This window comes from Sciurus carolinensis, chromosome 12 (genome assembly GCF_902686445.1).
Source record: "Sciurus carolinensis chromosome 12, mSciCar1.2, whole genome shotgun sequence".
Lineage (NCBI taxonomy): Eukaryota > Metazoa > Chordata > Mammalia > Rodentia > Sciuridae > Sciurus > Sciurus carolinensis.
In genome coordinates, this window is record NC_062224.1 from 66,557,632 (window position 1) to 66,565,497 (window position 7,866).

Consider the following 7,866-nt stretch of genomic DNA (forward strand, 5'->3'; position numbering starts at 1 on the left):
TTGAGTAACAGGGCCAATTTCTGCTAGTTTATTTCATGACATATATTTCTGCACAAGTCAATGTTCAAACAGTTAAATTTGAGTGTAATCCCAACTTTTGGATCAGTGCTATGTGTTTGGAAGGTATTTTCTGCACAGAAAATTAGCATTAAAAGATTTTTTTCCATGTTTGTGTGTCCAGGAAGTTTATTCTCCTTTGTTCTTTTATACTTTTAGAAAGATTCTTTTTACTGGGGATTGAACTCAGGGCACTGCACCACTGAGCCATATCTCCAGGCCTATTTTATATTTTATTTAGCAACAGTGTCTCACTGAGTTGCTTAGTGCCTTGAGGCTGGCTTTGAACTTGTGATCCTCCTACCTCAGTCTCCCTAGTAGCTGGAATTACAGGTGTACACCTGTAAAGATTCATTCTTGAAAGTTTAAACCAATCCCTTTTCCAAAACGTTTAAATAAGAGGAAACTATTTTAAGCAGAGAATAACCTAACACAGAACCTACTTCTTCACATCTGATGACTGTTATTGTATCATCACCTTCACTATTCACCAAGAACTTACCATGGGAGTGAATAAAGATCAGTGGAGTTTTGGCAGTGGATTCTTCATATGATTCTTTCAAATTAATTCCAGTTCTATGAAGGAATTCACTCCCCATTTTTTCAGTTATAAATGTTCTTACTGAAGTCTTTAAATGTTCTGGTCTAAGAATTTTTATCTGAAAGAGAAGACATAGGAGAGAAGGTAAATTTAAAAATCACCCAGGGGAATACTACCCATTGTCAAATAAAATAAAAATAAAAAATGTTCATGGCTTGGCTTTTCATTGAGAGCTTTCTGGTGTCCCTCATGTTGGGATGGTTTAATGAGAAAGGGTCTATGCATGATGGAAAAACTGTCACCATACTCCTGACCCTCATGTAACCTGATTCCAGGACCACCTTATGCCTCTATTTTTTCTACACTCAGAGGAAGATCTTGTTTTGGATATAAAGGTCCAAGTTATTCTCCCTGATTCTCCAAAAAGAGAAAGACTTTCCTGACTTTCTTTCTGCTCTGCTGTCCATATTTAGAGCAAGAAGACCCTATAGTGTTGGAGCATGAAGATCCAGGATTATGCAACTAGAAGAGTACTAATTCTAATTAATAAAATGAAAACCAATAGCACAATCTTGGTGAGTTTAAGCAAACAGAACAGTTCCGAAAAGAACTCTAGGTGGACTAAAAGATTTTGGAAACAGCATCTTTGTAGTAAACAGAGACTCACAGTTTACTGAAATTCATTGAAAATTTCAAAACTGATACACAAACCATTTGTGGGCTATTTGTTTACAGAATGACCATAAGCCATGTTCTGAGCATGTTCAGATTTCCATCAGGTAAAGCAAAGATGAAACCGTATGTGTCTGTGACTCTGTGTGGATGTACTGGGTTCACCCACAGGAAGTTGCCATTTTTATAAGTAAAAAAATTGTCTGGTATTGGCAATATCATGTTTAACATAATACACTTATAAAGTATATAGAATTCTCTTTTCTGTGACTTTTTGGAAAAACTAATCTTAAATTTTAATTTTAATCAAATGCAACATACCAATTTTAAAAATAAAAACAACCTTGCTATTAGATCTAGGATCTAATAGCAAGGTGAGACAGATTTAGACTCAGACCCACTAAATCCAATTAATGAGACTTGGTTGAGTGACACAAATGATTTGGTGTGGTCCCATGACACCACCATTGCAGAGAATCCAGGCTTCCAAATGTGAGCATGAACTTCTGTCAACGCCATGTTACAGGCTCCTGCTGATATATCAATCATTTATTAAATTTCTCCACTGTTATAATTTTTTTGGGGGGTGGGTACTAGGGATTGAACTCAAGGGCACTTGATTATTGAGCCACATCTCCAGCCCTATTTCGTATTTTATTTAGAGACAGGGTCTCACTGAGTTGCTTAGTACCTTGCTTTTGCTGAGTCTGGCTTTGAACTCATGATCCTCCTGCCTCAGTCTCCCCAGCTGCTGGGATTACAGGCATGCACCACCTAACCCATTTTGTTTTGTTTTGTTTTTGCAGTGCTGTGAATGAAACCCAGGGCCTCACATTATACTAGGCAAGTGCTCTATCACTGAGCTACTTTCCTCAGTTGTAATTTCTAACCCCAAGGATTTCCTCTCCCTTGCATGCCTTTCTTTTTTACTCTCTTCCTACCTTCCTTCTTTCTTTCTGAGGTGTGAGAGAGAAGAGAGAGAAAAAATGGAGTTTTGTTGAATTCAATTTCACTAACTCTCTTTTTTTTTAGGTCTACTAATTTTTTGTGGTTTTATTTTATTTTTTAATGTTCTTTTTAGATATACATGACAACTGAGTGTATTTTGACATATTATACATACATGGAGAATAACTTATGCTAATTAGTATCTCTTCTTGTGGTTGTACGTGATGTGGAGTTTCACTGGTTGTGCATTCATGTATGAACATAGGAAAGTCATGTCTGATTCATTGCACTTTTTTCTATTCCCATCTCCCCTCCCTTCCCTTCATTCCCCTTTGTCTAATCCAATGAACTTCTATTCTTCCCCTTCCCCCACTGTTGTATGTTAGCATTGGCATATCAGAAAGAACATTTGGCCTTTGGGTTTTGGGGTTGGTTTATTTCACTTAGAATGATAATCTCCAGATCCATCCATTTACTGGCAAGTGTCATAGTCATCTTTAAGGAAGTCAGATCCTAGACTGACATGGTGAAGATTTGGGCCTAATTTTTCTTCTACCAGGTGTAGGGTATCTGTTCTAGTGCCTAAGTCTTTGATCCACTTTGAGTTTCTTGCAGGATGAGAGATAGAAGTTTAATTTCATTTTGTATTAGGTGACTTTCCAGTGCCATTTGTTGAATAGGCTAATTTTTCTCTGGTGAATGTTTTTGGCACTTTTGTCTAGTATGAGATAACTGTATTTGTGTGGGTTTGCCTTTGTGTCTCTGTACCATTGGTCTATGTATCTGTTTTGGTGCCAATACAATTCCAATTTTGTTGCTATAGCTCTGTAGTATGGTTTAACGTCTGGTATTTTAATGGCTCCTGCTTCACTTTTCTTGCTAAGGATTGCTTTGGCTATTCTGGGTCTCTTATTTTTCTAAATGAATTTTATGATTAATTTTTCTAGTTCTATGAAGAATGTCATTGGGATTTTAATAGGAATTGCATTAAATCTGTATAATGCTTCTGGTAGTATAGCCATTTTGACAATATTAATTCTGCCTATCCAAGAGCATGGGAGATCTATCTTTTAAGATCTTCTTCAATTTCTTTCTTTAGTGTTTTGTAGTTTTACTTGTAGAGATCTTTCAACTCTTTTATTAGATTGATTCCTAAATATTTTATTTTTTTGAGGTTATTGTGAATAGGCTTGTTTTCCTAATTTCTTTTCCAGTGAATTCATCACTGTTGTATAAGAACACATTTGATTTATGGGTGTCGATTTTATATCCTGCTACTTTGCAGAATTGTTTTATGAGTTCTAGAAGTTTTCTGGTGGAATTTTTTGGTTCTTGTAAATACTGAATCATGTCATCAGCAAATAGTGATAGTTTGAATTCTTCGCTTCCTATCCCTTTAATTTCTTTCTCCTGTTTAATTTCTCTGGTTAGCGTTTCAAGGACATTGTTGAATAAAAGTGGTGAAAGGGGCATCCTTGTTTGTTCCAGTTTTTAGAGGGAATGCTTTCCATTTTTCTCTGTTTAAAATTATGTTGGCCTTGGGTTTAGCATATAAAGCTTTTGCAATGTTGAGGTATGTTCATACTATCCCTAGTTTTTCTAGTGTTTTGAACATGAAGGGGTGCTGAATTTTGCCAAATACTTTTTCCGCATCTATTGAGATAATCATCTGATTCTTGTCTTTAAGTCTATTGATGTGATGAATTATGTTTATTGATTTCTGTACGTTGAACCAACCTTGCATTCCTGGGATGAACTCCACTTAATTGTGCTGCACTATCTTTTTAATATATTTTAATATGTTTTTGTATGCAGTTTGCCAGAATTTTATAGAGAATTTCTCTGTTCATCAGGGATATTGGTCTGAAGTTTTCTTTCTTTGATGTGTCTTTGCTGGTTTTGTTATCAGGGTGCTATTAGCCTCATAGAATGAGTTTGGAAGGGTTCCCTACTTTTCTATTTCATGGAATATTTGAAGAGTATTGGTGTTAATTCTTCTTTGAAGGTCTTGTAGAATATGTCTGAGAATCTGTCTGGTCCTGACTTTTCTTGATTGGTAGGCTTTTGATGATGTTTTCTATTTCATTACTTGGAATTGATCTGTTTAAATAACGTATGACCTCCTGATTCAGTTTGGGTAGGTCATAAATCTCTAGAAATCTGCTGATGTCTTTAAGATTTTCTATTTTATTAGAGTATAAATTTTCAAAATAGTTTTTAATTATCTTCTGTAGTTCAGTTGTGCTCATTTTGATATTTCTTTTATAAATCTGTATTTTAGTAATTTGAGTTTCCTCTCCTTTTCTCTTCATTAGTATGGCTAAACAACTTTTTGTTTTGTCGCTTTTTTGAATTGTTTCTTTTGTTTCAATTTCATTGATTTCAGCTTTGATTTTAATTACTTCCTGTCTTCTGTTTCAGGTGTAGGTTTGTTCTTTCTTTTTCTAGGACTTTGAGATGTAATGTTAGGTCATTTATTTGTTGACTTTTTATTCTTTTAATAAATGAACTGGATGGAATGAACTTTCCTCTTAGTACTGTTTCATAGTGTCCCAGAGATTTTTTAAAAAGTATTTTTTAATTGTTGATGAACATTTATTTATTTATTTATTTATTTATTTATTTATTTATATGTGGTGCTGAGAATTGAACCCAGTGCCTCACACATGTGAGGCAAGCACTCTACCACTGAGCCACAACCCCAGCCCCCATCCCAGAGATTTTGATTTGTTGTATCTGTATTCTCATTTACCTCTAAGTATTTTTTTATTTCTTTCTTGATTTCTTCTACTATCCATTCATCATTCAATAGCATATTATTTAGTCTCCAGGTGTTAAAGTAGCTTCTATTTTTAATTTGATTGTTGATTTCTAATTTCATTCCATTATGATCTGATAGAATGCAGGGTATTATCTTCATTTTTTTTGTATTTACTAGGAATTGTTTTGTGGCATAAGATATGGCCTATTTTAGAGAAAGATCCATGTACTGCCAAGAAGAAAGTGTGTTTGCTCATTGATGGATGAAATATTCTATTTATGTCTGTTGTCACAATTATTGATTGTATTATTATTTAGTTCTATAGCATCTTTATTTAGATTGTGTTTGGAAGATCTATCCAGTAGTGAGAGAGGGGTGTTAAAGTCACCCAGTATTATTGTGTTGTGGTCTATTTTATTCTTGAAGTTGAGAAGGGTTTGTTTGATGTACGTAGATGCTCCATTGTTTGTGGCATAAATATTTATGATTCTTATGTCTTATTGATGTATAATTCCCTAAGGAGTATGAAATATCCTTCTTTGTCCATTCTGATTGACTTTGGCTTGAAGTTCACTTTATCTGAAATGAGGATGGAAACCCCTTCTTGTTTACACAATCCATATGAGTGATACATTTCCCCATCCTTCCACGGTTATTATTGAGATATGATTTGTATTCCCTGTCATTTTGATTTATTTCTAGTTTTTAATTAGACTTAGTTTCTCCTTGGATTGACTACTCCTTTAGTGTAGTTCCTCACCTTTTTTCCCCCACTTTATCCTCATGGAATTTTTGGTTGAGAATGTTCTGTAGTGCAGGTTTTCTAGTTGTGAATTCTTTTAACTTTTGTTCACCATGTAAGGTTTTTATTTTCATTTTCAAATCTGAAGCTTAATTTTGCTGGATGTAGGATTCTTGGTTGGCATCCATTTTCTTTCAGAGTTTGAAATATGTTATTCCAGGACCTCCTAGCTCTGAGTGTCTGGGTTGAGAAGAAATCAGTTGAGATCCAAATTGATTTCCCCCTATACATAATTTTTTTCCTCTCATAGCATTTAAGATTTTATCCTTATTCTGTATTTTAGTCATTCTCATTATAGTATGTCTTGGTGTGAGTCTACTGTAATATTGTACATTTGGGATCCTGTAAATCTCTTCTATTTGATTTTCTACTTCATTATTTAGATTTGGGAAAATTTCTGATATTATGTCATTGAAAAGATTGTGCATTCCTTTGGTTTGTATCTCTGTTCCCTTATCCATCCCCATAACTCTTTATTTTTTGAAATTTCCTTAAATTTAATAAAGACACTAAAAATGTCATTCATTTTTAAAAAATATTTACAATTTCTTTTTTTATAAAGTTCTGTACATAAAAATAAATATACAGAAACAAACCCCATCAACTGTCTGCATCAGTAATCCTCACTGGTGGGCTCACCATTTATAAGGAAGACATCATTCAACACAACCTGTCACCGAGACTGTCCTTAATTAGGAAGGACTTCTAACATAAAGATCTTTACTGGGCCTCTTTTACCAAGATTGCTATTCATTTAGAGGCCTTCTATCTATCTTATCTTCAACTAGCAATTAATCATGAAATCAACAACTGTAATGACTGTCTTTCAGTTGAGTGTGACCTAGTGGCAATGTCTATATCCCATGCTGACTGAAGCCCTTAAATACGCAGGCATAGTTAATAACAGAAATAAATCCCACCTCCCCTGGGCTAGTAACTGTGAAAAGTGTTCGTAAGGCAATCAAATCAAGGGCTAAGGGATTATGTTGCTAATGTCAAAAATGACACTAACAAGAATCTTAGTTTCATCTGCCAGATGATGGGCCTCTGCATTCAGGTCTCCAGGAGCAGGTTCCACCTCCTTCTCCAGTCAAAGGATTATAACTTTTAAGAGGTTAAGTACATCCGGTAAGTGTTGAAAATTCCAAATGTTTGACATCATTTGGTGCTTACCACCTCCCTGCAAAGGCTTTTTGTCAGACTTCTGTTTTGGGATGACAGATGAAGTAGAAGGCCCAGGACTCTCTTCCTCCTGAGGCTTTCTTGCATTTCTTTTGTAACTTTTGCCTTCTTGCATGCTGTCTCACATTTCAATCTTCTGTCTCCTTCTCTCTTCCTCAAGCTGTCTTAGTTTTTCCTTATGCTTTTCAACTTGTGCATTTAGTTCTTGCATTCTTAAATGAGCAGCTGCTAAAGCCTCTTGTCGTTTAACAACAACATTGGATTCCACAGCTGCTTCAGCTTGGTCCAATTGCCTCTGCCTCAAGGTCCTCAGCCTGGCGGAGAGCTTCTGAAAGACCACATAGAGAAGGATGCAGTTGAACAGGATATACCAACCACAGGAGGCCAACAGGGAGCCCACTGTGATGTGCAGGAAGTATAGCCCCTCAGTCTCCAGGGCTGGCCACGTGGACAGCTGTTCCCCTTCCTGCTCCATGGCCACCACTCCATAACTCTTAAGTTTGGTTTATTCATGTTATCCTATAATTCTTGGAAGATCTGTTCATGGATTCTTACCATCTTCTCTGCATGGGTAACTTTATTTTCAAGATTATATATCTTGTCTTCATTGCCTGAAGTTCTGTCTTCCAAGTGGTCCAATATGTTGGTGATGCCTTCCATTGAATTTATAATTTGATTTACTGATTCCTTCATTTTTAGGATGTCTGTTTTTTTTTTTTTTTTTTTTTTTTTTAAGAATCTCTAATTCTTTATTGAAGTGATCTTTCACTTCCTGTATTCTATATTGTCCCTGAAAGTTTCCAGTACCTCACCTTTAAGGGAGAAACCAATATCAATAGCACCCCGTGTAAATAATATGTAGCATTAAACCTCATTGCTCCCACTAAGGTGTCTACTGCTTTC

The 7,866-nt window shown here is 35.3% G+C and overlaps 1 pseudogene; it reads right to left on the minus strand.

Annotated features, from left to right (window-relative positions):
* Nucleotides 1–6,806: 6,806 nt before the first annotated feature.
* Nucleotides 6,807–7,438, minus strand: LOC124961898 (selenoprotein S-like; annotated as a pseudogene).
* Nucleotides 7,439–7,866: the final 428 nt, after the last annotated feature.